Genomic DNA, 9,437 nt, shown 5'->3' on the forward strand with positions numbered 1-9,437 from the left:
GTGGTATGTACATACCATATGGAATATTATTAATTCTTGAAAAGGAAGGAAATTCTGACACACGCTACAACATGGTTGAACCTTGAGGACATTATGCTAAGTGAAAAAAGTCAGTTGCAGAAAAGACAAATACTGTATGATTCCACTTAACTGAGATATATATCTAGGGTAGTCAAATTCATAGAAACAGTAGTAGAATAGTGTTTGCCAAGGGCTGGGGGGAGGGGAATTTGGAAAATTGTGATTTAATGGGTATATAGTTTCAGCTTGCAAGTTGAAAAGTTCCGGAGATTAGTTGCACAACAATGTGTATATACTTAAAACAACTCAACTGTGCACTTAGAAATGGTTAAGATGGTAAATTTTATGTTATGTGTTTTTAACTGTTCTTTTAATTCATAATTAATTTGAAATAAAAGAAATTCATCATGAAAAGTAAATGAATGGATGGGTGGATGGACAGATGGATGACGGACAGTATGGTAGCAAGTAGAGTAAACTGTCAAGAGTAGAATCTAGGTGGTGGAGAAAGGGTGTTCACCATAAAATTCTTTCAAATTTACTCTATGTTTGAAATTTTTCATAAGAAAATGTTGTAGGAACTGAATCTCGTATTAAATGAAGGCTTTGAATAAGCTAACCACTTGTGAGGTTATTTCTCAGTCACAAGTATATTTTCCTTTCACGTCAAAAGGAGTTTGAATGTCTCCTAAGGCATTTCCGCTTCTTTACTTGTGCCTCCTGGGCAGCTGCCTTTGATCACTGCCCCTTACAAAAGATGTCATGGCTTCCAAAAACAACTCTGTGAAGGAGGGGAGGGTGCTTGGGGAGTCCCTCTCATGTATCTAACAGTTAGAAAGAACCATTCTCTCACCTGGCATTCAAACTCTCCCAGGTCCCATTATTGGTGCCATTTTTACTTAGACAAAGGATCTCTCTAAGAAGCATCCAACTTGTGAACTATGAACAAAGTGTGCCCATCTTGATATTTTTAGCAAAAGCTTTGGGCCTTATTTTAGCACCCATAACTCTTTGGGCATGCCGTAAATAATTACTAAATTTAGCATGAATGTGAAAAGCTGAGTTCCCTAGAGCAATGCAAACCAGAAGAGAATGTTCCAGCCGTTATTCAAGCTCTTCTTCCACAGCATCATTTATCAGTCAAGCAACATGATGAAAGAAGTGAGAGATGTGACATTGCTCTATGCCCGTGCCCTTAATCATCATCCAGTATGTCCTGAGGCTATGAAACACAACACAGAAATTCACTCATTTTCATAGAACCAGGTGGTAGAATTGCAGGCTGATGGCATAAATCTGATGAAGAATGCATTGAGCTGCTTCTGCAAATCAACAAATGGGGGGACTTAAAGAATATGAGATTCAAAAAAAAAAAAAAAAAAGAATATGAGATTCAACTTGTTGGATTCCAATCAGTACGAGATACATAATTCACAGGGCCCAATACGAAATAAAATGCAGCTCCCTTGTTCTAAAATTATTAAGTATTTCAAGACAGCTATTGTAGAATATTAAACCAAGCAGAGAGTTCTTTTCAGTATGGGGACCTGTGTGACTTCACAAGACACCCATGAAGCCAGCCCTGACTCCCATGGTTAACGAGGTAATTATTTTTACTGATGTGACAAATCAGAAGATCTGAACTTGAAGCCATCGTAGTGGTGAAAATTGCTCACTTCTTCATGGGGGTGCTGACATTCGGACTGAGTTGGCACGCCAATTAAGCAAATGGAAACATTTAGAGGGACTTCCCTGGTTGTCCAGTGGCTAAGACTCTGCACTCCCAAAGCAGTGGGGCTGAGTTCGATCCCTGGTCAGGGAACTAGATCCCACATGCTGCAACTAAGAGTTTGCATGCCACAACTAAAAGATCCCATGTGCCGCAACTAAGACCCGGTGCAGCCAAATAAATAAATCAATATTTATTTTAGAAAAAAAAGAAACGTTTAGGGACTGCTTTTATTTCCTATGGCTGAGGCGCCCTGACCTTGCTGAAATGGGAACCTAGCACTGTCATAGAGGAGGCTCATAACGTTGGTTGGATTAATCACAGAATGTCATAGCCATGAAGCTGCACTTTCAGAATTTATTCAAGTATTTTGATAAGTAAGAATGCTTCTTTAAACTTTTGCATCTTCCTTTCTTAAGAATGCAAACTGTAGAAAGTGCTTGCTATCAACTTGCAGGCATAATTACACAAGGGAGTGATTAAGCTACGGATCAGTCAAGGCTCTTCAGGTAATCTATTGGTTCACACAACTGAAAGGCCAGGGACAGTCTTCAAGGGCAGCTGGTCAGGGCTCACATGATGTCATTAAAACCCATCTTCGGGCTTCCCTGGTGGCGCGGTGGTTGAGAGTCCGCCTGCCGATGCAGGGGACACGGGTTCGTGTCCCAGTCCGGGAAGATCCCACATGCCGCGGAGCGGCTGGGTCCGTGAGCCGTGGCCGCTGAGCCTGCGCGTCCGGAGCCTGTGCTCCGCAACGGGAGAGACCACAACAGTGAGAGGCCCGCGTACCGCAAAAAAAAAAATTAAAAATAAAAAAATAAAAATAAATAAACCCATCTTCCTTTCACCTCCAAAGGTAATATGCTACCTCCTGCTGTATTGGATTCACTGTCAGGCTATACATGATGCTTCAAGCTACAAGAACACATCAACTCTAATATCAAACCCAGTGGGAAAGACAGCTCCCTTCACCAGTGGAAGTCCAAGACCTGAACCTCATTAGCCCTATCTGGCCTGACTTGGGTCATGTGCTCATCGTTGAACCAGTCAGTGACTGGGAAATGGAATGCTCTGATGGCCTCAGTCTTGGTCATAAACCCCACCCCCAAACCCAGAAATAGAATCAGCTTCTTCATGGACTGAGAATGGGGTCGGGGTGGATTCCCCAAATGGAAATTTAGGAATTGTTACCAAGGGAGTAGAATAGATGCTGGACAGCAAAAGCAGCACATGTCCGGTACAAGCAGAGAGCAAGCTACCCCCACCGAGCACATACTGTGTCCCAGAAACCTGGAAATGAGATATGAAGTGAAGAACCATCCTGAAATCTCTGGTTGTGTTTGTGTTCAACTGACTCTCTAAAGCACCTTTTTTATCTCTCATGAAAAAACTGAAATCAAGGCTGATAGCCAGTGTTAGGGACACGAGTCTGGAGTCACACTGAGATGCATCATGATGGAATACACCCCACTGCCCTCAGAAGTGACTCAGGACTGTGAGAGCTAAGTGTTCTGATTTGTTTTTCATTTAGAATTGTTTTTACAGTAAACATTCGAAAGATAAAATTGTCTAGTCAATGTTATACCTGTGTTCTCATTGAGTTGTTCAAAACGACTCTGCCCATAACTATGCACATCTACATAAAACTTTAGTTATTTAAACACTTATTTTTAATCTATAATTTTAATATTCCCCTTCTAAAAAAAAAAAAAACAAATCCACCCAGCCCTAAGATATTGACTAGTAATAACCAAATCACCGTCTTAAGCAGCAAGAGCTTGTATCTGCTGATCTTCCCTCTTGCATTATCTCCTCTATTTATCCTCCTACACAAATCCTAATTTGCGTAAAGCAGAATAAATTCCATGTGTGCAAGGGCCAATTCATAGCTAATAACAATGATGAACATTCACAGGAGGTGGAAGTAACTGAACCCTGCCCGGGTTGGGGGTGGGAGGGAGGAGGTGGGGCACTAGTTGCAGCTTCATTCTCAGGAGACGATTCATAGGTTCAATCCAAGCAGGGAAAAAAGCTGCACAAAAAAGATTCTGCAATGTGTAACACAGGGACAAGCCGCTGAGAAGATGAGGGACAATTCAGGGTCACAAGTGTTCTGTTCATTGCCTCAGCACAATGGGAGGCATGACCAAAAACCAGCCTGCCATCACAAGCTCACAGAATGGGGACAATCTTCTAAGACAGTATCTTAGCCATATACTCCATTTTGCCTCTTCATTGGATCGTTTTCCTTGGGTGGGGGCTTCATTTCCATGGCGATGTGAGTGTCTCTGCAGAAACCTAGCTTTACAATAGATAGAGTCATTCACCCATTAGGTAATGTAATATATATTTACTGATCACCAACTATGTGCCAGGAAGTGCTCCCCACACCACAGGTAGCAGTAAACAAGCATGACAAATTGTTTACCTTCATGCAACTCACCTTATGGTTGGGGAAATCAGACAACAAACATAAAAAGAAGTAAATGAATGTGGAATACCAGATAGTAACTGCTGCTATAAAGAAAATAAAACAGAGTGATGCGACATAAAGAACTACCTTAGACATGGTGGTCAGGTAAGACCGACCCTGAGAACAACCTTCAGAGCAGCGGACCAGCCAGTGCAAAGGCTGAGCAGGAAATGAGCTTGTTTGGCGGGAGGAAGGAAGGCTTGTGGGACTACAAATAGGGACGCGAGAAAAATGGAGACAAAGGAGGATGCAGGCCAGCTCAAGTAGGCAGGGAGCAGGCCATAGCAATGGGCGCATAACGAAAGCCTCCCATCACCACACTAACAGCCCAAATGTCCAATTGTAAAAACTCACCAAGGGCGATTTACAACCTGGGGTTTCATTCCCGGAGAGCCCGCTCTTACAAGTCGTTAACAGGTTCCTTTTATTGGGCCTTTACCGCCATCTGCTGGCAGTATTCGGCATGCCCAGGCCGTGGTCAACACAGCGGCTTAAGGCGGGCATATACCTGACACTTCGGGTGGGACGCCACTGTTCAGGGCCCGCCTAATTCCTACTGGTGCCCTAAACTGGATTCAGATCAAGGGTCACAATGCACTTTACAAGATACACAAAGTTGGGCCTGAGAACAGGAAACTTCCATTTATCCGATTAACTGACCTCACTGAGCACCAGAATAGGCTTTTCAAACAGCTCCTATTAAAATTAAAAAATAATGCCCTGGGCTTCCCTGGTGGCGCAGTGGTTGAGAGTCCGCCTGCCAATGCAGGGGACGCGGGTTCGTGCCCCGGTCCTGGAGGATCCCCACATGCCGCGGAGCGGCTGGGCCCATGAGCCATGGCCGCTGAGCCTGCGCGTCCGGAGCCTGTGCTGCGCAACGGGAGAGGCCACAACAGTGAGAGGTCCGCGTACCGCAAAAAAAAAAAAATAGTCCCTGGTCATATAATAGCACCTGGTTCGTGGCTGCCCGCAATACTTACTATGCTAAATTCTCCCCCTTCCGGGCGTTCTGCACCTTAGCAAAACGCTCTGGAGACACCCCAACTGCCTGTTCTTGCCCTCAAAGGTGAAATCTAGTCCTCATTTTCCCCTCCTCCTCCGGATCCCCATACACCTATTCTCTCACTCCTGTCGCCTTCCAATACTCCAGTAAAGGATGGTGGACCACCTCCTCCCACCAGTACCACCACCCCAAGTGTGCTGATTTGGAATCCTAATCTGCCTAAGGTAGAAGCTTTGCCTAAATTCCAGGATACAAGGGCCACTCATAGCTTATAATAACGACGAACTTTCACAGGAGGTGGAGGGAATTGTACCCAGTGATTAGGGCTAGTGATTAGGAAGCAGAATAACTTAAAACTGACACATGTGAGAAATATCCTCAAATGATATCATCTGGACCCTCCCTGCAAAGTGGTGTCACCCGGGATCCACACTCCTGCTGGAGCCCTGGGTGACTCCCCTGGCCCCTTCCCATGCTCCTGACAAGAGTGAAAGAAGGAGGGAGTCCCCTACAATGTCCAAGGCCACGAAAATGCCTTTTTTGCTATGCTTAGCTGTGTTGGGTCTCATTTGGCTCCTGGCATGGGTTTGGGACAGTCCCAAACCAAACTGCTAAGGTCAGTGGGTCATCTCTCATCCTCATTTGACAGCAGGTTAATTGGGCCAGCCACTCTCTGGAAACAGTTCTACCAGGTAGATGGGCTCCTCCCACCCACACTAGGAACTCCACAAGCCTGAATGCAAGAGTGACCTCCCAGACAAATGGGAAGGTTATTAACATGCGGATTAAGTGTGCCTGGGTCTGTGACTCCCTGTCTAACAAAGACTCTATGTCTCAAGGTCGTTCAGAGGCCAGTTCCCATTATTACTACACCTGGGCTCAACCAGGCCCTAATGGCCTCCATTCAGGACCTGTCCAACCTTGCACATGAGATGACATCCCCTCTCCATAGGATTTCACCTAAGGTGACATCACCCCTCCAGAAGACTCCACAGGACACAGCATTGCCTAGGACCCCACCCTGAGCTGGGACCCTAATTTGGACTTTGGCACAAAAACGACCCTGCCTCTCGAGCGCCCCGTGCAAGCCCTCTCTTTCCTCACAGGATCTTCTACCTGTTGGGCTTTCCCACCAGATGACACCCTGGGACCACTGCAGCAGTTAGATTGGCCGGGCTCTTTTCACAACCCGTCGAGCATGTCCCACGTCTCTAGCAATGGGGAATGGCCCCTGCCACACGCCAGCACAAATACACTCAGTTAAGACAGGTAGAGTCCCGGCACAACTGTCCGGCAGCCCTGCTGCCCAGATAAATAGTGACACTTTGGTGCATTGGACCGTTGTGTATTTAATCTTTGGCTTCTGCACTTAGCCTCTGAAGATGTGTCTGCCTGCCCACCCAGGGTAGCTCGCTGTCCTGCCTTTCTGTTCAGTGCCTCTTTGGTGCAAAATTCTGAAAGACAGAATTCCCTAATGGGATCCCCCATGGACGCAACAGCCCCTGGGCAGAGAGAGGACAATGGAAAAAGCAGACCCACTCAGGCTAATGACTCCCTGCTAGAGTGCTTTACACAAACCTGCTTTACAGATCTACCCCACAAGACCTAAAGGCTTTAAAATGTTTGGAGGCAGATCTAGATCCTCTAGATTATCTAGATAGGTGTGACCACCACCTCCCTTCCTTTTAAAGAGCAAACCAACTGCTGCTCCCTTCTGTCCCTGGTGGATGATTTCCAAAAATTAAGAATTTCCACTACTTTTGTTCCTCTACCTCCCATTCTTTGCAGGATACCAAGGACCACTTGACTGCCGATCGCACACCCCTGCCACTGCCTGCCTGAAAACTCTGGCCTCTTCTTCCTTTTTTTTTTTTTTTTTTTTTTTGCAGTACAAGGGCCTCTCACTGTTGTGGCCTCTCCTGTTGCGGAGCACAGGCTCCGGACGCACAGGCTCAGCGGCCATGGCTCACGGGCCCAGCCGCTCCGCGGCATGTGGGATCTTCCCGGACCAGGGCACGAACCCGTGTCCCCTGCATCAGCAGGTGGACTCTCAACCACTGCGCCACCAGGAAAGCCCCCTCTTCTTCCATTTTTAAGGTCTCTGTGATGACACAAGCCCAGAGGACTATTCCCAGGCCTAGAAAGCAGCTGAATTTTGAAATCCCTTGGGACCAGTGACCCTTTTTGCCTGTCATTTTCTCCCTTTTGAAGGGAGACTCTATAACTTTTATGCCCACCCCACCATTGCATTTTGGTGGCAGATAACTTGTTTCTTGAGTTTCACATGTTCACAGGTGGGAAGGAATTGTGCCCAAGGATGAAGACTTCTCATAGCCTCCGTCTACCTGGTTTAGATGATATTTGGGACTTTTGAGCTGATAAGATTTAGATGAGTTGTTTTTACTTTGAGTTGATGCTATAATGGGATGAGATTTTGGGATGAGGTGAATGTATTTTGCCTGTGGGGTGGACATGAATCTTTGGGGCAGACTATATATAGGCAGACTAATAGCCCCTAAAGATGTCCACATCCTATCCCCAGAATCTGGGAGTGTGTTATGTTACATGGCAAAGAGGAATTATGATTGCAGACAAAACTAAGGTTGGCAATCAGCAGACCGTAAAAAAGAGAGGGTACCCTGAATTATCCTGGTCGGGCCAGTGTCATCACAGAGTCCTTAAAAGTAGAAGAAGAGGCCAGAGTGATGTGATGGGAGAAAGACTCAACCTGCAGTTACTGATTTTGAAGGTGGAGGAGGGCCCCACAAGCCAAGGAACACAAGTGGACTCTAGAAGCTGGAAGAGGCAAGAAAATAGATTCTCCTCTAGTGCCTCCAGGAAAGAAGACAGCCCTGCTGACACCTTGATTTTAGCCTTCTGAGATCTGTCAGACTTCTGACCTACAGATAGTTCAGGTAATATATTTGTGTTGTTTTATTTCAGTTTGTGATAATTTGTCATAGCAGCAATGGAAAACTAATACCAGGAGCTCAGTCCCTGCCTCTATAAGCAGAAAAGCACCATCGTTCGGGTTACTGTGCAGCAAACATCCACTGCCCTTACCCTCCCATGGGCAGGTAAGGGGAGGTGCACGGGGCGGGGGAGCTACTTCTCTGTCTAATTGATTTGGGCCCTGGACGTTTAACTTCCTTTGCCCAGTGAAATGCTAGCACGTATGCAAGCAGAGGTCTTAAGTGTGGGCCTGACTCGTTTGCTCCTGTGATCCTCCTTGAGAAAAGCACACCCGAGAGAGCCCCAGAGCCCAAGGGCACCCCTGAGCCTAACCCAGAGTCTGAAGCCAAGCCCAGCTGACCCGCAACCTACAGCAGAGCCACCCAACCAGCCTAGCTGAGTTCAGCGAAAGTGCAGTCGACCTGAGGACCCCGAGTGAAGAATAAACTCTTACCGCTGTGATCCACTGAGTTCTGCAGCTGCTTCTCACGCAGCAGTGTTATTGGGGCTAAAGCGACTAATACAGAGAATTCCTGACAAGACACGCAATCAGTCCTTCTTTTATCGACGAACACAGTCCTGGTGCGTACCCGCGTGCACATGCATCGATACCTGCGCATGTGAGGATAAACCCACGTGCAACTCTGAAAAGTGGGAGCACATCCATGTACAGCTGTGCACGTGTGGGGTTACTCTCCATCACATCTGGAGGCGCGATGGCTGTGTGTGATGTGAGGGAATCTGTGTGCTCTTAGGTCGTTTCTTGGTTTTCCTCCTCAGAACTCAGTAATCCCTTCACTATAAGGAATCCAGCTTCCGGCCAAAAACCTATGTCTGATTTTTTAAGTATTTTTTGATTGAAGGATAGTTGATTTACAGTGTTGTGTTCATTTCAGGTGTAAAGTGATTCATATATACACGTATACACTTGTTCAGATTCTTTTCCATTATAGGTTGTTAGAAGATATTGCATATAGTTCCCTGTGCTACAGGGTAGGCCTTTGTTGTTTACCTATTTTATATATAGTAGTGTGTATCTGTTCATTTCTTAGGCACAACCGTAGGCCATTACAAAGGCTCTCCCCGGCAGGCCTGGCAGGAAGGGTTAGCCTCCCCGCACCAGCGTGGTACACCGCCAGTGCACGCGGTCTCTCCGTGGGTCACAGCCAAGGACTCAAGCCCCTGCCCCAACCTGCATTCCTATCCCAGCTTTCTTCAGAGACCTTTAGTGGGAAGGGGATTGCCTTCGGCCGAGGCCC

At 46.4% G+C, this 9,437-nt stretch overlaps 1 protein-coding gene across 1 annotated transcript in view; it reads left to right on the plus strand.

Annotated features, from left to right (window-relative positions):
* Positions 1-9,437, plus strand: part of BCL2L1 (BCL2 like 1) — an 871,182-nt gene that overhangs the window by 442,395 nt on the left and 419,350 nt on the right. The gene's annotated exons all lie outside the window — the stretch shown is intronic.

This window comes from Orcinus orca, chromosome 16 (genome assembly GCF_937001465.1).
Source record: "Orcinus orca chromosome 16, mOrcOrc1.1, whole genome shotgun sequence".
NCBI lineage: Eukaryota > Metazoa > Chordata > Mammalia > Artiodactyla > Delphinidae > Orcinus > Orcinus orca.